Raw genomic sequence first — 23,024 nt, 5'->3', positions numbered from 1 at the left:
GAAATCATATCAAGCATCTTTTCTGACCACAACACTATGATATTAGAAATGAATTACAGGGAAAAAATGTAAAAAACACAAACACATGGAGGCTAAACAATACGTTACTAAATAACAAGAGATCACTGAAGAAATGAAAGAGGGAATCAAAAAATACCTAGAGACAAAGGACAATGAAAACAGGACAATCCAAAACCTATGGGATGCAACAAAAGCTGTTCTAAGAGGGAAGTTTATAGCTATACAAGCCTACCTGAAGAAACAAGAAAAATCTCAAATAAACAATCTAACCTTACACCTAAAGGAACTAGAGAAAGAAGAACAAACAAAACCCAAAGTTAGCAGAAGGAAAGAAATCATAAAGATCAGAGCAGAAACAAATGAAATACAAACAAAGAAAACAACAGCAAGGATCAATAAAACTAAAAGCTGGTTCTTTGAGAAGATAAACAAAATAAATAAATCATTAGCCAGATTCATCAAGAAAAAGAGGGAGCCCTTCGCAGGCAGAGACTGTGGGTGGCAGAGGGGGGAAGCTTCGGAGCTACAGAGGAGAGCGCAGCAACTGTGGTGCGGAGGGCAAAGCGGAGAGATTCCCTCACCGAGGATCGGTGCCAACAAGCACTCACCAACCCAAGAGGCTTGTCGGCTCACCCACCGGGGCGGCCGGGGCAGGGAGCTGAGGCTTTGGGCTTCAGTCAGAGTGCAGGGAAAGGGCTGGGGTTGGCGACGTAAACACAGCCTGCAGGGGGTTAGTGCACCACGGCTAGCCGGGAGGGAGTCCAGAGAAAAGACTGGACCTGCTGAAGAGGCAAAAGAGTTTTTCTTCCTTCTTTGTTTCCTGGTGCACGAGGAGAGGTGATTAAGAGAGCTGCTTAAAGGAGCTCCAGAGACGGGCGTGAGCCACAGCTAACAGCGCGGACCCCAGAGACGGGAATGAGACACTAAGGCTGCTGCTGCCGCCACCAAGAAGCCTGTGTGCGAGCACAGGTCACTATCCACACCTCCCTTCCGGGGAGCCTGTGCAACCTGCCACTGCCAGGGTCCCGGGATCCAGGGACAACTTCCCAAGGATAACGTACGGCGCGCCTCAGGCTGGTGCAACGTCCCACTGGCCTCTGCTGCCACAGGCTCACACCGCATCCGCATCCCACCCTCTCCCTGGTCTGAGTGAGCCAGAGCACCCAAATCAGCTGCTACTTTAACCCTGTCCTGTGTGAGCGAAGAACAGATGCCCTCTGGAGACCTACATACAGAGGCGGGGCCAAATCCAAAGCTGAGCCCCGGGAGCTGTGTGAATAAAGAAGAGAAAGGGAAATCTCTCCCAGCAGCCTCAGAAGCAGCGGATTAAAGCTCCACAATAAACTTGATGTACCCTGCATCTGTGGAATACATGAATAGGCAACGAATTATCCCAAATTGAGGAGGTGGACTTTGAGAGCAAGATGTATTATTTTTTCCCCTTTGCCTCTTTTTGTGAATGTGTATGTGTATGCTTCTGTGTGTGATTTTCTCTGTATACCTTTGCTTTCACCATTTGTCCTAGGGTTCTATCTGTCCAATTTATTTTTCTTTCTTTTAAAAATTTTTTTCTTAATAATTATTTTTTATTTTAATAACTTTATTTTATTTTATCTTCTTTCTTTCTTTATTTCTTTTCTTCTTTCTTTCTATTTTTTCATCCTTTTATTCAGACCCGTGTGGGTGAAATGCTCTTGGTGCTGCAGCCAGGAGTCAGTGCTGTGCCTCTGAGGTGGGAGAGCCAACGTAAGGACACTGGTCCACAAGAGACCTCCCAGCTCCACATAATATCAAATGGCGAATATCTCCCAGATATCACCATCTCAACACCAGCACCCAGTTTCACTCAATGTCCAGCAAGCTACAGTGCTGGTCACCATATGCCAAACAACTAGAAAGAGAGGAACACAACCCCATCCATTAGCAGAGAGGCTGCCTAATATCATAATAAGTCCACAGACACCCCAAAACACACCACCAGACGTGGACCTGCCCACCAGAAAGACAAGATCCAGCCTCATCCACCAGAACAGTCACTAGTCCCCTCCACCAGGAACCCTACAAAACCCACTGAACCAACTTTAACCACTGGGGACAGACACCAAAAACAATGGGAACTACGAACCTGCAGCCAGCAAAAAGGAGACCCCAAACACGGTAAGGTAAGCAACATAAGAAGACCGAAAAACACACAGCAGATGAAGGAGCAAGATAAAAACCCACCAGACCTACCAAATGAAGAGGAAATAGGCAGTCTACCTGAAAAATAATTCAGAATAATGATAGTAAAGATGATCCAAAATCTTGGAAATAGAATAGACAACATGCAAGAAACAGTTAACCAGGACTTAGAAGAACTAAAGATGAAGCAAGCAACAATGAACAACACAATAAATGAAATTAAAAATACTCTAGATGGGATTAATAGCAGAATAACTGAGGCAGAAGAACGGATAAGTGACCTGGAAGATAAAATAGTGGAAATAACTACTGTAGAGCAGAATAAAGAAAAAAGAATGAAAAGAACTGAGGACAGTCTCAGAGACCACTGGGACAATGTTAAACTCACCAACATTTGAATTATAGGGGTTCCAGAAGAAGAAGAGAAAAAGAAAGTGACTGAGAAAATATTTGAAGAGATTATAGTTGAAAACTTCCCTAATATGGAAAAGGAAATAGTTAACCAAGTCCAGGAATCACAGAGAGTCCCATACAGGATAAATCCAAGAAGAAATATGCCAAGACACATATTAATCAAACTGTCAAAAATTAAATACAAAGAAAGCATATTAAAAGCAGCAGGGGAAAAACAACAAATAACACACAAGGGAATCCCCATAAGATTAACAGCTGATCTTTCAGCAGAAACCCTGCAAGCCAGTAGGGACTGGAAGGACATATTTAAAGTGATGAAGGAGAGAAACCTACAACCAAGATTACTTTACCCAGCCAGGATCTCATTCAGATTTGATGGAGAAATTAAAACCTTTACAGACAAGCAAAAGCTGAGAGAGTTCAGCACCACCAAACCTGCCTTACAACAAACGCTAAAGGAACTTCTCTAGGCAAGAAACACAAGAGGAGGAAAAGACCTATAATAACAAACCCAAAACAATTAAGAAAATGGGAATAGGAGCATACATATCAGTAATTACCTTAAAAGTAAATGGATTAAATGTTCCCACCAAAAGACACAGACTGGCTGAATGGATTCAAAAACAAGACCCATATATATGCTGTCTACAAGAGACCCACTTCAGACCTAGAGACACATACAGACTGAAAGTAAGGGGATGGAAAAAGATATTCCATGCAAATGGAAATCAAAATAAAGCTGGAGTAGCAATTCTCATATCAGGCAAAATAGACTTTAAAATAAAGACTATTAGAAGAGACAAAGAAGGACACTACATAATGATCAAGGGATCGATCCAAGAAGAAGATATAACAATCGTAAATATTTATGCACCCAACATAGGAGCACCTCAACACATAAAGCAAATACTAACAGCCATAAAAGGGGAAATCAACAGTAACACATTCATAGTAAGGGACTTTAACACCCCACATTCACCAATGAGCAGATCATCTAAAATGAAAATAAATAAGGCAACACAAGCTTTAAATGATACCTTAAACAAGATGGACTTAATTGATATTTACAGGATATTCCATCCAAAAACAACAGAATACACATTCTTCTCAAGTGCTCATGGAACATTCTCCAGGATAGATCATATCTTGGGTCACAAATCAAGCCTCGGTAAATTTCAGAAAATTGAAATTGTATCAAGTATCTTTTCTGACCACAATGCTATGAGACTAGATATCAATTACAGGAAAAGATCTGTAAAAAATACAAACACATGGAGGCTAAACAATACACTACTTAATAATGAAGTGATCACTGAAGAAATCAAAGAGGAAATTAAAAAAATACCTAGAAACAAATGACAATGGAGACACGACGACGCAAAACCTATGGGATGCAGCAAAAGCAGTTCTAAGAGGGAAGTTTATAGCAATACAATCCTACCTTAAGAAACAGGGAACATCTCGAACAAACAACCTAAACTTACACCTAAAGCAATTAGAGAAAGAACAAAAAAACCCCGAAGTTAGCAGAAGGAAAGAAATCATAAATATCAGATCAGAAATAAATGAAAAAGAAATGAAAGCAAAGATCAATAAATCTAAAAGCTGGTTCTTTGAGAAGATAAACAAAATTGATAAACCATTAGCCAGACTCATCAAGAAAAAAAGGGAGAAGACTCAAATCAATAGAATTAGAAATGGAAAAGGAGAAGTAACAACTGACACTGCAGAAATACTAAAGATCATGACAGATTACTACAAGCAGCTCTATGCCAATAACATGGACAACCTGGAAGAAATGGACAAATTCTTAGAAATGCACAACCTACCAAGAATGAATCCGGAAGAAATAGAAAATATGAACAGACCAATCACAAGCACTGAAATCGAAACTGTGAGTAAATATCTTCCAATAAACAAAAGCCCAGGACCAGATGGCTTCACAGGTGAATTCTATCAAACATTTAGAGAATAGCTAACACCTATCCATCTCAAACTCTTCCAAAATATAGCAGAGGGAGGAACACTCCCCAACTCATTCTACAAGGCCATCATCACCCTGATACCAAAACCAGACAAGGATGTCACAGAGAAAGAAAACCATGGGCCAATATCACTGATGAACATAGATGCAAAAATCCTCAACAAAATACTAGCAACACACATTAAATCCAACAGCACATTAAAAGGATCATACACCATGATCAAGTGGGGTTTATTCCAGGAATGCAAGGATTCTTCAATATACACAAATCAATCAACGTGACACACCATATTAACAAATTGAAGGAGAAAAATCATATGATCATCTCAATAGATGCAGAGAAAGCCTTCAACAAAATTCAACACCCATTTATGATAAAAACCCTCAAGAAAGTAGGCATAGAGGGAACTTTCCTCAACATAATAAGGGCCATATATGACAAACCCACAGCCAACATCATCCTCAATGGTGAAAAACTGAAAGAATTTCCACTAAGATCAGGAAAAAGACAAGGTTGCCCACTCTCATCACTCTTATTCAACATAGTTTTAGAAGCTTTAGCCACAGCAATCAGAGAAGAAAAGGAAATAAAAGGAATCCAAATCGGAAAAGAAGAAGTAAAGCTGTCACTGTTTGCAGATGACATGATACTATACATAGAGAATCCTAAAGATGCTACCAGAAAACTACTAGAGCTAATCAATGAATTTGGTAAAGTAGCAGGATACAAAATTAATGCAGAGAAATCTCTTGCATTCTTATACAATAATGATGAAAAATCTGAAAGTGAAATCAAGAAAACACTCCCATTTACCACTGCAACAAAAAGAATAAAATATCTAGGAATAAACCTACCTAAGGAGAAAAAAGACCTGTATGCAGAAAATTATAAGACACTGAATAAAGAAATTAAAGATGACACAAACAGATGGAGAAATCTACCATGTTCTTGGATTGGAAGAATCAACATTGTTAAAATGACTCTACTACCCAAAGCTATCTACAGATTCAATGCAATCACTATCAAACTACCACTGGCATTTTTCACAGAAGTAGAACAAAAAATTTCAAAATATGTATGGAAACACAGAAGACTCCGAATAGTCAAAGCAATCTTGAGAAGGAAAAACAGAGCTGGAGGAATCAGGCTCCCTGACTTCAGATTATACTACAAAGCTACAGTAATCAAGAGAATATGGTACTGGAACAGAAACAGAAATATAGATCAATGGAACAGGATAGAAAGCCCAGAGATAAACCGACACACATATGATCACCTTATCTTTCATAAAGGAGACAGGAATGTACAGTGCAGAAAGGACAGCCTCTTCAATAAGTGGTGCTGGTAAAACTGGACAGGTACATGTAAAATTATGAGATTAGAACACTCCGTAACACAATACACAAAAATAAGCTCAAAATGGATTAAAGACCTAAATGTAAGGCCAGAAACTATCAAACTCTTAGAGGAAAACATAGGCAGAACACTCTATAACATAAATCACAGCAAGATCCTTTTTGACCCACCTCCTAGAGAAATGGAAATAAAAACAAAAATAAACAAATGGGACCTAATGAAACTTCACTTTTGCACAGCAAAGGAAACCATAAACAAGACCAAAAGACAACCCTCACAATGGGAGAAAATATTTGCAAATGAGGCAACTGAAAAAGGATTAATCTCCAAAATTATAAGCAGCTCATGCAGCTCAATAACAAAAAAACAAACAACCCAATGCAAAAGTGGGCAGAAGACCTGAGTAGATATTTCTCCAAAGATGATATACCAATTGTCAACAAACACATGAAAGAATACTCAACATCATTAATCATTAGAGAAATGCAAATCAAAACTACAATGAAATATCATCTCACACCTGTCAGAATGGCCATCATCAACAAATCTAGAAACAATAAATGCTGGAGAGGGTGTGGAAAAAAGGGAAAACTCTTGTACTGCTGGTGGGAATGTGAATTGGTACAGCCACTATGGAGAACAGTATGGAGGTTCCTTAAAAAACTACAAATAGAACTACCATAAGACCCAGCAGTCCCACTACTGGTCATATACCCTGAGAAAACCATAATTCAAAAAGAGTCATGTACCAAAATGTTTATTGCAGCTCTATTTACAATAACCAGGAGATGGAAACAACATAAGTGTCCATCATCAGATGAATGGATAAAGAAGATGTGGCACATATACACAATGGAATATTACTCAGCCATAAAAAGAAATGAAATTGAGTAATTTGTAGTGAGGTGGATGGAAATAGAGTCTGTCATGCAGAGTGAAGTAAGTCAGAAGGAGAAAGACAAATACCATATGCTAACATATATATATGGAATATAAGGGAAAAAATGTCATGAAGAACCTAGGGGTAAGACGGGAATAAAGACACAGACCTACTAGAGAACAGACTTGAGGATATGGGGAGGGGGAATGGTAAGCTGTGACAAAGTGAGAGAGTGGCATGGACATATATACACTACCAAATGTAGAATAGATAGTTAGTCGGAAGCAGCCGCATAGCACAGGAAGATCAGCTCGGTGCTTTATGACCACCTGAATGGGTGGAAGAATGGGAGACGCAAGAGGGAGGAGATATGGGAACATATGTATATGTATAACTGATTCACTTTGTTATAAATCAGAAAGTAACACACCATTGTAAAGCAATTATACTCCAATAAAGATGTAAAAAAAAAGAAAAAAGAAAAAGAGGGAGAGGACTGAAATCAATAAAATTAGAAATGAAAAAGGAGAAGTTACAACAGACACCGTAGAAATACAAAGCATCCTAAGAGGCTACTACAAGCAACTCTATGCCAATAAAATGGACAACCTGGAAGAAATGGAGAAAGTCTTAGAAAGATATAACCTTCCAAGACTGAACCATGAGAAAATAGAAAAGATGAACAGACCAATCACAAGTAATGAAATTGAAGCTGTGATTAAAAATCTTCCAACAAACAAAAGTCCAGGACCATTTGGTTTCACAGGTGAATTCTATCAAACATTTAGAGAAGAGATAACACCCATCCTTCTGAAACTCTTCCAAAAATTTGTGGAGGAAGGAACACTCCCAAACTCATTCTATGAGTCCACCATCACCCTCATACCAAAACCAGACAAAGATAATACAAAAAAAGAAAATTACAAACCAATATCACTGATGAATATAGATGCAACAATCCTCAGCAAAATACTAGCAAACAGAATCCAACAACACATTAAAATGATCATACACCATGATCAAGTGGGATTTATCCCACGGATGCAAGGATTCTTCAATATACATAAATTAATCAATGTGATACACCATATTAACAAATTGAAGAATAAAAACCATATGATCATCTCAATAGATGCAGAGAAAGCTTTTGACAAAATTCAACACCGATTTATCATAAAAACTTCCCAGACAGTGGGCGTAGAGGGAAACAACCTCAACATAATAGAGGCAATATACGACAAACCGACAGCAAACATCATTCTCAATGGTGAAAAACTGAAAAGATTTCTTCTAAGATCAGGAAGAAGACAAGGTTGCCCACTCTCACCACTATTATTCAACATAGTTTTGGAAGTCCTAGCCACGGCAATCAGAGAAGAAAAAGAAATAAAAGGAATACAAACTGGAAAAGAAGAAGGAAAACTAGTTTGGAAGTCCTAGCCATGGCAATCAGAGAAGAAATAGAAATAAAAGGAATACAAATTGGAAAATAAGAAGGAAAACTGTCACTGTTTGCAGATGACATGATACTATACATAGAGAATCCTAAAGATGCTACCAGGAAACTACTAGAGCTAATCAATGAATTTGGTAAAGTTGCAGGATACAAAATTGATGCACAGAAATCTCTTGCATTCCTATACACCACTGATGAAAAATCTGAAAGAGAAATTAAGGAAACACTCCCATTTACCATTACAAGGAAAAGGATAAAATACCTAGGAATAAACCTACCTAAGGAGACAAAAGACCTGTATGCAGAAAACTATAAGACACTGATGAAAGAAATTAAAGGTGATACCAACAGATGGAGAGATATACCATGTTCTTGGATTGGAAGAATCAATATTGTGAAAATGTCTATACTACGCAAAGCAATCTACAGATTCAATGCAATCCCTATCAAATTACCAATGGCATTTTTTACAAAACTAGAACAAAAAATCTTAAAATTTGTTTGGAGACACAGAAGACCCCGAATAGCCAAAACAGTCTTGAGGGAAAAAAACAGAGCTGAAGGGATCAGTCTCCCTGACTTCAGACTGTACTATAAAGCTACAGTAATCAAGACAATATGGTACTGGCACATAAACAGAAACATGGATCTATGGAACAAGATAGAAAGCCCAGAGATAAACCCATGCACCTATTGTCAACTAATCTATGACAAAGGAGGCAAGGATACACAATGGAGAAAAGACAGTCTCTTCAATAAGTGTTGCTGGGAAAACTGGAGAGCTACATGTAAAAGAATGAAATGAAAACACTCCTTAACACCATACAAAAAAATAAATTCAAAATGGATTCTCTAATGTAAGACCAGACACGATAAACCTCTTAGAGGAAAACATAGGAAGAACATTCTTTGACATAAATCACAGCAAGATCTTTTCTGACACACCTCCTAGAGTAATAGAAATAAAACAAAAAAGAAATAAATGGGACCTAATGAAACTTAAAAGCTTTTTCACAGCAAAGGAAATCATAAACAAGATGAAAAGACAACCCTCAGAATGGGAGAAAATATTTCCAAATGAATCAACAGACAAAGGATTAATCTCCAGAATATATAAACAGCTCATGTAACTCAATATTAAAAAAACAACCAACCCCAAATTGGGCAGAAGACCTAAATAGACATTTCTCTAAAGAAGACATAGAGATGGCCAAGAAGCACATGAAAAGCTGCTCAACATCACTAATTATTAGAGAAATGCAAATCAAAGCTACAATGAGGTATCACCTCACACCAGTCAGAATGGGCATCATCAGAAAATCTACAAACAACAAATCCTGGAGAGGGTGTGGAGAAAAGGGAACCCTCTTGCATTGCTGGTGGGAACGTAAATTGATACAGCCACTATGGAGAACAGTATGGAGGTTCCTTAAAAAACTAAAAATTGAATTACCATATGTTCCAGCCATCCCATTACTTGGCATATGTTCCAGCCATCCCATTACTTGGCATATACTCAGAGAAAACCATAATTCAAAAAGACACATGCACCCCAATGTTCATTGCAGCATTATTTACAATAGCTATGTCATGGAAGCAACCTACAAGCCCATCGACAGACGAATGGTTAAAGAACATGTGGTACATATATACAGTGGAATATTACTCAGCCATAAAAAGGAACAAAATTGGGTCATTTACAGAGACATGGATGGATCTAGAGACTGTCATACAGAGTGAAGTAAGTCAGAAAGAGAAAAACAGATATCGTATGTTAGTGTATATATGTGGAACCTAGAAAAATGGTACAGATGAACTGGTTTGCAGGGCAAAAATTGAGACACAGATGTAGAGAACAAACGTATGGACACCAAGGGGGGAAAGTGGTGGGGAGGTGAGGGTGTGGTATGATGATTTGGGAGATTGGGATTGACATGTATAGACTGATGTGTATAAAATTGATGACTAATAAGGACCTGCTGTGTAAAAAAATAAATTAAATAAAATTCAAAAAAGAAAAACTATTTTGATCTGTCAAGAGAGTTTTAATCTCCCAATTTTTTATTGATAGCATGCTCTTACAATATACCGCCATTAGGGGAAGTGTTTGGGTTGTATTCATCTTATGTATAATCTCAGTCTTTATAACTCTAGGTCTGAGAATGTGCTTGAAAGCACACCCCAGCTGAGACAGCCTGGCATGGACACCCTAATGAACCACACACCTTACTGAACACAGGTAATTGGCAGATGTGTGATTTTTGCTGTCATTGTCTATACTTCAAACTTAAGACTTACCCTTCCATATTAAATCATCCATTTTGTAGCAGAAATTATCATTTTAAAACTGTGGGAAAATTTTATTTATATATCCAATTTCATGAATTAGTAATTTCAATTGAGGTTATATTAATATTACTGTCTTGGAATGTTCCTATTCATTCACTGTCTATTCACCCCTCCCACTGTCACCAGTTGAATGGCTACTCTGATTTGGGGTGTGCTTTTTCTGATTATTAATAAGTATGAGCCTGTTTTGTTATGCACTCCCCTTCTGTGAAGTTCTTGTCTACATCTTCATGTGACTTTGGGTAGGTGGACTGTATTTGTAGAAATTGTAGAATATCATAGATTCTGTAAATACTAGATATTGATTACTTCTCCCTATTTGGCCTCACTCCATTAAATTTCTCAGTTATATCATTAAAAGAACAGGGGTCTTTAATGCTTTAATGTTGTTAACTCCACCACTTTTTTACCTACTTTTGAGTTTGGGGTCTTATTTAAGAAGTCCTCATCCACCTAAATTCACAAAAATATAATCATATTTATTAACTTTATATTTTTATATTTAGGCCTCTAAACCTTTATACATAATGTAGACTTGATAATATAGTGTTAATTTTCATCATATAATGATCCAGATTTCCTAACATCAGCTACTATACGATCTATCCTTTCCTTACTGATGAGATCTGTTTCCAGCTCTCTCAGGTGGAACTTTTGTTCCATTGTTTAATTTTTTTTTCATGGATGCATAGTTTTTATTACTGTGGTCTGTGTTAGGTGTTAAAATGTGGTAGGGAGAGGTTTCCCTTTTTTCTTTTTTAACTTGATATTTCAATTCAGGGGTACACAAACATACACATGTATCAAGAAATAAGTTTATTAAGTTCTTTAAAAAATACAGCTGTAATTTTGCTTAGTCCTATGTTGAATTTATAGATTAATTTTGGAAGTTTTGTATCTTTAGTGTAATTTACTCCACCTATAAATATGTTATCTGTTTATTCAAGTCTTTCTGAATGTCTTTTAGGAAAGTTTAAAAATTTTCTCTCTGTAGGTTTTGTGGAACTTTTGCTAAGTTAATTCTTTGATACTTTTTATTTGTGTGCTATAATTAATGGTATCTTATTTTTTAAATGAAATCTTCTAACTTGTTATTAGTGGTTTAGGAACTGTTATAGATTTTGTGACTTAACCTGTAGCTGGAAATCTTGCTAAACTCTTTATTAACTCAAAGATTTTCTGTTAATCTAATGATTTTCCACATAGATAACCATCTCCCTTGCACATAATGACACTTTTGCTTTAAAACACTTCTAAATTTAAAAACTATGTCTAAAATTTCTCTAAATATGATATTTGCTGTAGTGTTTGGTCTTTAAGCATATTATCAAGTTTAGGAGATGTTTCATTATTTCCAGTCTCTGTGGTTTTAACATATATAGGTTGTTGAACATAAGAAGTAATGTTTTTGTACCTGTTGAGATAGTGACATGAACTTTCCGAAGTGATTCATTAACATGATAAATTACATTGACAGATTTGCAAATGCTAAACCATTCTGGGAATTTATGCTGCTTTATAAGTAAAACAGGACTATACTTTGATTTTTTTTAAATCATCTTTCCTTGCTTTGAAATAAAAGTTTCAAATTAAGGTTTTGAAATTAACACTCAAAGAGCTTAGTCATACAGTATTTCTCTTTTTAGAAACATATATAAGATAGAAATTTCTATTCCTTGATAGCCATCCAGATCTATGGATTTTTTTGGCAGGGGAATTCTTTGATTTCAGTTATTTCCTTTCAAAATTATTGGATTATTCCATTTTAAATTTCTTATAATTTGTATAATATTATTTCTCTTTTTAACATTTTATTTTATTGTGGTAAGAACATTTAATATGACATTACCCTCTTAATAAAAATCTTAAGCCTACAATATAATATTGTTGATTATTGGTACAATGTTGTAGAGCAGATCTCTAGAACTAATTCATGTTGCTTAACTTACACCCACTGACTAGTAACTCTCTACTTCTCTCTCTCCCTAGCCCCTGGCAACCACCATTTCACTCTCTGATTTTATGAATTTGACTATTTTAGATACCTCACATAAGTGGAACTGTGCAGGATCTGTCTTTTGTGACTGGTTTATTTCCCTTAGCATAATGCCCATGAGGTTCATCTATGTTGTCACATATTTCAGAATTTCTTTCTTTTTAAGGCTGAATAGTATTCCACCACATACACCATACTGTCATTATCCATTCATCTGCAGATGAATATTTAAGTGGTTTCTACCACATTTTCATTATCCATTAATCTGCAGGTGAATATTTAGGTTGTTTCTACACCTTGGCTAATGTGCATAGTGCTGCAATGAATACAGAAGTGCTAATATCTCTTTGAGATCCTGATTTCCATTCTTTTGGATAAATAGCAGAAGTGAGACTAGATCATATGTGGTTATATTTAAAAATTTTTAGGAAACCTCTGTACTGTTTTCCATAGTAGCTGCACCATTTTGCATTCCCACCAATAACAAGCAAGGGTTGTCACTTCACCACATCCTCATCAACACTTGTTGTCTTTTGTTTTTTAATAATAGCCATCCTGACAGATGTCAGGTGATATCTCACTGTGGATTGATTCATATTTCCTTGATGATTAGTGACATTGACTATTTTTTCATATACCTCTTGGGTGTTTGTATCTTTGGAGAAATATCTGTTCAAATTCTCAGCTTATTTGTTCATTGGATTATTAGGGTTTTTTATTGTTGTTGTTGTGTGTATTTTTTTTTCTATGAGTTATAGGAGCTCTTTATATGTATATGTTTTGGAGATTAACCTCATCAGATATATGGTCTGCAAATTTTTTCCCAGGGTCATGTTATCTTTTATTACTAGCACTAATTAATTTAAAAACACATCTGGAAACATGCCCTTAATAAAATGAAAACTACTTTTAGAAACTCATTAGGCCAGATAATGTGACTATAATTGGAAGAAATTAGGTGCAGAGGCTCAGGACAGTTTCTTGTGCAAGCACTTTGGGGCTGAAGAAAGACCTCCAAGATTCACATGGAGGACAAACCCTGACAGTGACCAAATGTCGTTGCCTATCCTGGAGCTACTTGTCTGTGTAACTGAGTAATTGTTTCCTGTTCCATATCTGGAACACACGTGAATAAGTTATGGGTTAAATGTCGTTAATGACACTAAGAAACCAATATTTGCATGCTTGTGATGGTTTTATGACTCTTAACGATTCCTGGAAATATTTCTCATATTCTTTAGGTTGCCCTTTCATGCTGTCATTGTTTCCTTTGTTTTGAAGAAGATTTTTAGCTTGATATAATTCCATCTGTATATTTTTGCCTTTGTGGCCTGTGTTTTTGGTGTCACATCCATGAAATCATGCCAAGACGAATGTCACGAAGTTTTTTCTCTATGTTTTCTTCTAGGAGTTTAACAGTTTCAAGTCTTACATTTAAGTCTTTAATTCATTTTGAGTTGATTTTTCTGTATGGTGTAAAATAAGGGTCTAATTTCAGTCTTTTGCATGTGGATATCCAGTTTTCACAACATCATTTGTTCAAGAAACAATCCTTTCCCCATCATGTGTTCTTGGACCCTCCCTTGTCAAGCACCCTTGTCAAAGATCAGTCAACTGTATACATTTGGATTTATTTCTGAGTTCTCTCTTCTATTCCATTGATCCATATGTCTGTCATCACCCCAGTTCCATACTGTTTTGATTAATGTAACTTTGTACTATATTCTGAAATCAGGAAGTGTTATACCTCCAGCTTCATTCTTCTTTCTCAAGATTGATTTAGCTATTGATGGTTTTTTGTGTTTGATATGAATCATAGATTTGTTTTTTTCTATTTATGTAAAAAAATGCTATGGGAATTTTGATAGGCATTGCATAAAAAAACCTAATTCTACTCCTTAGAGATCTAGAAAAAGAAGAGAAAACTGAGTGCAAAGTTAGCAGAAGGAAGGAAGTTACAAAGATTAAGTGAAATAGAAAATTAAAAAATAATAGAAAAAATCGACAAAACTAAAAGTTGGTTTTTGAAAAGATAAGAAAAAGACAAACCATTAGCTAGACTAAGAAGAAAAGAAAGAATACTCAAATAAATAAAATCAGAAATGAAACAAGAGACATTAGGATTGATGCACAGAAATAAAAAGTATCATAAGAGACTACTGTGATATATTATATATCAAAAAACTAGATAACCTAGAAGAAATTGATAAATTCTTAGAAACATACAACTTATCAAAACTAAATTATGAAGAAATAGAAAGTCCGAACAGACTGATAACTAGTATACAGGTTGAATCAGTAACCAAAAACCTTCCAATAAAGAAAAGTCCAGGACTAGATGGCTTCATTACTGAATTCTACCAAACATTTAAACAGGATTTAATACCAATGCTTCACAAACTCTTTCAAGAAATTGAAAGGGAGAGGACAGTTCCAAACTCATTTTATTAAGCTAGATTTACCTTGATACTAAAGTCAGACAAAGACAACACCAGAACAGAAAAACTACTGGACAATAGCTGTAACAAATATGTATGCAAAAGTCCTCAACAAAATGCCAGGAAACTGAATTCAGTGGCACATTAAAAGGCTCATATAGGCTTGGACTTGGCCAAGATGGTAGAGGAGGAAGACTCTGAGCTCACCTCCTCCCATGAGCACACCAAAATTACAACCATTTTAAGAGCAAATATCAATGAGGACAACCCAAAGACTAGCAGAAAAGATCTTCTACAACTAAAGATATAAAGATGGAACCACAACAAAATGGATGGGGGAATGGAGACTCAGTATAGTCAAGACCCACACTGCCAGGTAGGAGACCTGCAAACAGGAGGATAATCACAATTGCAGAGTTTCAGGAGTGAGGGGTCCAAGTTCCATATTGAACAACCCAGCCTGGAGGTCCTGCACCAGGAAGATGAGCACCTAGAAAATCTGGATTTGAAGGCCAGTGGGGTGTGCTTTCAGGAGAGCCAGAGGGCTCTAGGAAGTAGAGACTTCACGTTAAAGGGTGCACACAAAAATCTCACACAACAGAGACCCAGGGGAGAAGCAGTAATTTAAAAGGGCCTGAGTCAGACCCACTTGCTGATCTTGGAGAGCTTCATGAAGAGGCAGGAGGCAACTTGGTCTCACCCTGGGGATATAGATGCTGGTGGAATCTGGCCCCAGCTACACCAGGACATGGCCCTGCCCACCAGCAGGCCAGCACCAGTCCTGGGACTTGGCCTCACCCAACAGTGGGCAGGCACCAGCCCTGGGACTCCTAGGCCACCACAGTCAATCATACCAGAACCCAGCCCTACCCACAAGTAAGCAAGGAGCAGCCCATGGGCAGACACCATCCGCAGCACCCCATGGGCTCCAGTCTGGCACACCAGTGGGCTAGCACCAGCCTCAGGAGCCCCTGAGCCCAACAGCCAGCTGCAACAAGATTGAGACCCAAAAATCAGTGAGCTGGCACCAGCCCTGGGACTTAGCTCCACCCACCAGTGGCCAGTAACTTCTGTACTAGGCAGGGCCTGACAACCAACCATGCTAAGGACTAGCCATGCTCATCAGAGACCCACAGTAGTCAGTCCCACAACAACAGAAGGGCCTATGCAGTCCACACAGGGGAACCCCTAGAGCATATACCTCTGCTGAACAGAGAGGACTGTGCTTCAGGGCTCCATAGGACATCTTCCTCATAAGGCCACTTCTCCAAAATCTGAAAATGTAACCACCTACCTAACATTAGGTTTACCTAATACATAGAAATAAAAGCAGAGTATCAGGCAAAATGAAATAACTCAAGAATAGCTTCAAAATAAAGGAAGAGGTTACAACCTTAGAAGAAGAGGTGGAAAGTTGAGATAAGCAATCTACCTAATAAAGAGTTCAAGGTAATAATCATAAAGATGATCAGTAAACTTGGAAGAAGAATGGATGAACACAGTGAGAAGTTTGACAAAGAATTAGAAAATATAAAGAAGAACCAAACAAAGTTGAAGAATACAATAAATGAAATTAAAAAAATACACTAGAAGGAATCAACAGTAGATTAGCTAATACAAAGAATGGGTCAGAGAACTCGAAGACAGAGTATGGAAATCACTCAAGCTGAACAGAAAAAAAGAAAAAAGAATTTTAAAAATGAGGACAGTTTAAGAGACTTCTGGGACAACATCAAGTGCACTAACGTTGTCATTATAAGGAGCCCTGAAAGAGAAGAGAGAAAAAGAGACAGAGAATGTATATGAAGATATATTAGCTGAAAACTTCCCTAAGTTGAGAAAGGAAACAGACATCCAGGTCCAAGAAGAACAGAGAGTCCCAAATAGGATCAACCCAAAGAGGAACACACCAAGACACATTGTAATTAAAATGGCAAAAATTAAAGATAAAGAGAGAATTTTAAAAGCAGCAAGGGAAAAGTAACAAGTTATGTGCAAGGGAACTCCCATAAGACTGTCAGCTGGATTTTCAACAGAATCTCAGCAGGCCAGAAGGGAGTGGCACAATATATTTAAAGTGATGAAAGCAAAAAAATCCTACAAACAAGGATACTCTATTCAGCAAGACCTTCATTCAGATTTAATGGAGAGATCAAAAGTTTTATAGACAAGCAAAAGCTAAAAGAGTTCACCACCAAACCAGCTTCATAAGAAATGTAAAAGGAAAAGGAATTTCTCTAAGCAGAAAAGAAAAGAACAAAAACTAGAGGTATGAAAATTATGAAAGGAAAAATCTCATTGGTAAAGGCAAGTATACAATAAAGGTAGTAAGTCAACTAATAAACTTAGTAGAAGGGTTAAAAGCCAAAGGTACTAAAATCAACTATATTCTCAATAAGTAGTGAAGGGATACACAAAAGAAAAAGATGAATAATATAATGTCAAAACAGTAAACTTAGAGGGAGGCGTAAAAATGTAAGGCTGTTGAAAAGAATTTGAACTTAAGAGATCAGCAACTTAAAATAATCATGCATATATAAATAATCTATATATAGATTGCTATATATAAACCTCATGGTAACCACAAACCAAAAATTATGATATATACACACACAAAATGGAGAAAGAAATCCAAAAATAAAACTAAAAATAGTCACCATATAACAAAAGAAGAGAGCAAAAGAAGGAACAAAAAAGGACTATAAAACAACCTGAAAACAATTAACAAAATGGCAATAAGTACATACCTATCAATAATTACGTTAAATGTAAATAGACTAAATGTGCAAATCAAAAGATATAGAGTGACAGAATGAATAAAAAAACAAGACCCATATATATGCTCTTTATAAGAGATTCACTTCAGATCCAGAGATACACTAGCCTGAAAGTAAGGGGATGGAGAAAAGTATTTTTCACAGAAATAGGACAAATAATTCTAAAACTTGTATGGAAACACAAAAGACCCCAAACAGCCAAATCCATCTTGAAAAAGTAGAACAAAGCTGGAGGTATCACACTCCCTTATTTCAAACAGTACTATGAAGCTACAGTCATGAATGCAATATGGTACTAGCACAGAAACAGGTACATAGATTCATGGAACAGAATCAGAGCCCAGAAATAAGCCCACACTTACATGGTCAGTTAATCTATGATATAGGAGGCAAGAATATACAATAGAGAAAAGACAGACTCTTCAATAATTATGTTGGGGAAAGCTGGACAGCTATGTTCAAAAGAATCAAACTGGACTACTTTCTCACACCATATACAAAAATAAACTCAAAATGGATTAAAGATGTAAATGTAAAACTTGAAACCATAAAACTGCTAGAAGAAAACATTGGCAGTAAACTCTTTGTCATCAGTCTTAGCAATATTTTTTTGACTCTGTCGCTTCAAGCAAGAGAAACAAACAAATGAACAAATGGAACTACATCAAACTAAAATTGAATATTGTAAATAATGCTGCAATGAACACAGGGGGAACTAACAAAATGGAAAGGCCATCTACTGTTTGGGAGAAGATATTTTCAAACAATATGTCTGATAAGGTGTTAATATCCAAAACATACAAAGAAGTCATATAACTCACCATCAAAAAACAAACAAGCCAATTAAAAAATGGGCATAGGACCAGAATAGACATTTTTTTTCCAAAGAAGACATACAGATGGCCAACAGGCACATGACATCAGGATCAACATCACTAATCATCAGGGAAACTCAAGACCACAATAAAATACCACCTCACACTTGTTAGAATGACTGTTATCAAAAAGACAACAAATAACAAGTGTTGGCAAGGATGTAGAGAAAAGAGAACCCTTGTGGAAATGTAAATTGGTGCAGCCACTATGGAAAATAGTATGTAAGTTCCTCAAAAAATGGAAAACAGAACTACCATATGATCCATAAATTCTACTCCTGGTTATTTATCCAAAGAAAATGAAAACACTAATTTGAAAAGATATATGCACCCCTGTGTTCATTGCAGCATTATTTACAATAGCCAAGATATGGAAGCAACCTAAGGTCCCACTGATAGATGAATGGATAAAGCAGATTTTGTATATATATACAATGGAATACTACTCAACCATAAAACAGAATGAAATCTTGCCATTTGTGACAACACAGATGAACTTAGATGGTATTATGCTAAGTGAAATGTCAGAGAGAGAAATATAAATACCATATGATTTCACTTATATGTGGAATCTAAAAAACAAAACAAAGGAACAAACATAACAAAATAGAAAAAGTCTTAGCTACAGAGAGCAGATGGTTGCCAGAAGGGATAGAGTGGGTGGATGAGAGAAATAGATGAGGGAAATTAGGAGGTACAAATTTCCAGTTGCATAATAAATGAGTCACAGGTATGAAAGGTATAGTGTAGAGAATATAGCCAATAACTATGTAATATCTTTTTATGGTCTAGGAGGTAACTAGACTTATTGTGGTGACCATTTTGTAATGTATAGAAATATTGAATCACTATGTTGTGCACTGGGAACAAACATAGTGTTGTAGGTCTATTTTACTTCAAAAACAAGCAAACAAACAAACAAGTTCATAGTAAAAGAGATCAGATTTGTGGTTACCACAGGCAGTGAATGGGGGGAGGCGGAATTGGATGAAGCTGGTCAAGAGGTACAAACTTCCAGTTATAAGATAAATAAGTACTAGGGATGTCATGCACACCATGATAAATATAATTAACACTGCTCTATGTTATATATGGAAGTTGTTAAGAGAGTAAATCCTAAGAGTTCTCATCATGAGGAGAACAATTTTTCCTTTTTATTTTATTGTATCTACATGAGATGATGGATCTTCACTAAATTTATTGTAGTAATTATTTCATGATGTATGTAAGTCAAATCATTATTCTGTACACCGTAAACTTATACATGCTGTATTCTATTATATCTCAAGAAAACAGGAATAAATAAATATATATATAAATAAACAAAACAAAAATAAATAAGTAAAATGCTCATACATCATCTACTATACAATACAGGGAACCATATTCAGTAACTTGTAATAACCTATAATGAAAAAGAATCTGAAAAGGAATATATATATATATGTATGTATAAATGAATCACTTTGCTGTATACCTGAAACTAACACAACATTGTAAATTAACTATACTTCAATATTTAAAAAAAATTTATTGGCATATAGATGATTTACAATGTTGTGTTAGTTTCTGCTGTACAGCAAAGTGAATCAGTTATACATATACATATATCCACTCTTTTTTTAGATTATTTTCGCATATAGATCATTAGAGTATTGAATAGAGTTCCCCGTGCTATACAGTAGGCCCTAATTAGTTCAATTTTTTTAAAATGTTAAAAAAAGAATTGTAAAGTGAAAACTATAAAATATTAATGAAAGAAATTAGAGAAGACACAACAAATGGAATGACATTCCATGTTCATAAATTGGAAGATTTTATGTTGTTAAAATGTCAATTAAAATGGTAAAAATTCTTATGATCAATCTGTCACTTTCAGAATTTTTTAATTGATATGATTGTTTATAATACTGTCTTGTTATTTTTTCTATTTGTTATACCAGTATTATTTCTAACTTTCATTCTATATTGTTTCTTTTTATTTTCTATTTTTCTTAGTAAATTTTGCCATAGGTTTGTTCAATCAATCTCTAGGAAAAAAATCCTTTTATATATATTCAATTTTGTTCCTTTTTATTGATTTTTACCTGTAGTTTTATTGTATCTGTCCTTCTTATTTTGTCGAGTTCAGTGTTTGCTTCTTTTGCTCAACATTGGTATCTGATATATATATTTCAGGTGATAAATTAGCTCTGAGTGCTCCTTTAAATCTGTCCAAGAATTTTAAACATCATTTTTTCCTTTCTTGCAAAGTGTTAAATTATATAAGCACATTTCTCATTTTCCAAAGAATTTTAAAACAATGTTTATGCTCCATGATGGCAGGGATTTTTTTTCCCCTCTTTTGTTCACTCTTCTGCATCCCAAGTCTCTATCTTTTGTGTTTTTAACTTATTTGTATATGTCATAAATACTAATATAATAGAACATTTTTTCCATTTTATTTTTGACTTTCACATTTCATACTGGTAACATTTTTCTCTTTTCTCCTATACTGTCTTTCACTAGGTTAAATATTCTTTTGCTAGTTTGAATCATATTTTATGCTATTCTTCTGGTGTTTTGCCTTAACTTACTAAGAACTTATATTTTTATTTCTTAAACATACACATCTTGGCATAATTCTCACCTACCTGTCATAATCTTATTATCTAACCTCTTATCCCCTTTCATGCACGTTTGAATTATTGAATTATGAACATACAATTTTGGGGATCTTGCTTTTTCTAGGCAGTTATAAGTTTTGATGAGTTTATTTACCCTTTCTGCATACCTTTCTATATAGCATACTCCTGGATTAATTTTTCTTTTTTCTAGAATACTTCTTTTGAAAATATTTTCAAGGAGAGTCTTGATGGAATAAATTTTCTGAGATTTATATGCTTAACAAAATCTTTTTTTTATCCTGTCATTTTATAATATTTTGCTAATAAAATTTAGGACAGAGTCTTTAAGTAGATTTTTTTAAATGTCAAAATATCATCTGCAAAATATCATCTATATACTTGGGGGGGAAAACAATAGAGAAAATTTTAAAGTAAAGTGATAGAAAAAGATAAAACTGGCAAAAGCAAAAAATAATCTAACAGTATGGTGTACATGTGTTTAGGAAAAGCCATGTATAAGAATGTTTATAACACCACTATTAAAAATAACCCCAAAACGGAAACAAACAAATGTCTAGTAACAGCAGAATAGATAAATAAATGTGGCATTTAAAGAATGGGATAGTATACAGTAGTGAGAATGAATGAACCACAACTGCATGCAATAACATGGATGAATTTTTCAAATCTGTTGAGTGAAAGAACCCAGATACAAGTGAGGACATACTCTATGATGCCGTTTATACAAAGTTTACGAACAGGCAAGTCTAGTCTATGATGTTGAAAGTAAGAGTGGTGGGAAGGTGGCAGTGACAGAAGGGGTAGGCAAAGAGAGTAGGACAGTTTCTGGTGAGCTGGGAACAGTCAGGTTTTTATCTGCTTCTGGCTATGCAAGTATGTTTACTCTATGACGATTCATACTGGGTAGTTATGATGTATGCACTTTCCTCTATGAATAACACATTTAATCAAAAAATTAAATGTATTTTTTAAATATACCTCTGTAGCAATATTTATAAAAGACAAGGTAGAATTCAAAGTTATTTTTCTTCAATATTTTGAAAGTTAACTCATTGCCTTCTTGCATCCAGCACTGCCTTGTGACATTTAAAGTCACTTTGGAGGGCTTCCCTGGTGGTGCAGTGGTTGAGAGTCTGTCTGCCGATGCAGGGGACACGAGTTCGTGCCCCGGTCCGGGAAGATCCCACATGCCGCGGAGCGGCTGGGCCCGTGAGCCATGGCCGCTGAGCCTGCGCGTCTGGAGCCTGTGCTCCGCAACGGGAGGGGCCACAGCAGTGAAAGGCCCGCGTACCGCAACAACAACAACAAAAAAGTCACTTTGGGGACTTCCCTGGTTGCACAGTGGTTGAGAATCCGCCTGCCAATGCAGGGGACACGGGTTCGATCCCTGGTCTGGGAAGATCCCACATGCTGCGGAGCAACTAAGCCCGTGCACCACAACTACTGAGCCTGTGCTCTAGAGCCCGCGTGCTGCAGCTACTGAGCCCACGCACCACAACTACTGAAGCCAGCACGCCTAGAGCCCGTGCTCCACAAGAGAAGCCACTGCAATGAGAAGCCCGCGCACCACAACGAAGAGTAGCCCCCGCTCACGGCAACTAGAGAAAGCCTGCGGGCAGCAATGAAGACACAATGCAGCTAAAAATATAAATAAATAAATAAATAAATA

At 36.2% G+C, this 23,024-nt stretch overlaps 1 long non-coding RNA gene across 1 annotated transcript in view; it reads left to right on the top strand.

Moving 5' to 3' along the window:
* The window catches only part of LOC116753369, a 46,682-nt gene extending 24,161 nt beyond the window's left edge, over positions 1–22,521 (top strand). The window contains exons 2-3 of the long non-coding RNA XR_004349744.1: positions 10,448–10,532; positions 22,426–22,521. This is a non-coding gene — a long non-coding RNA (uncharacterized LOC116753369). The remainder of the gene's footprint in view (positions 1–10,447; positions 10,533–22,425) is intronic.
* The last annotated feature ends 503 nt before the right edge of the window (positions 22,522–23,024 follow it).

The sequence above is a fragment of the Phocoena sinus genome, chromosome 4 (genome assembly GCF_008692025.1).
Source record: "Phocoena sinus isolate mPhoSin1 chromosome 4, mPhoSin1.pri, whole genome shotgun sequence".
NCBI classification, from domain to species: domain Eukaryota; kingdom Metazoa; phylum Chordata; class Mammalia; order Artiodactyla; family Phocoenidae; genus Phocoena; species Phocoena sinus.
This window is presented reverse-complemented; position numbering and strand designations above follow the sequence as displayed.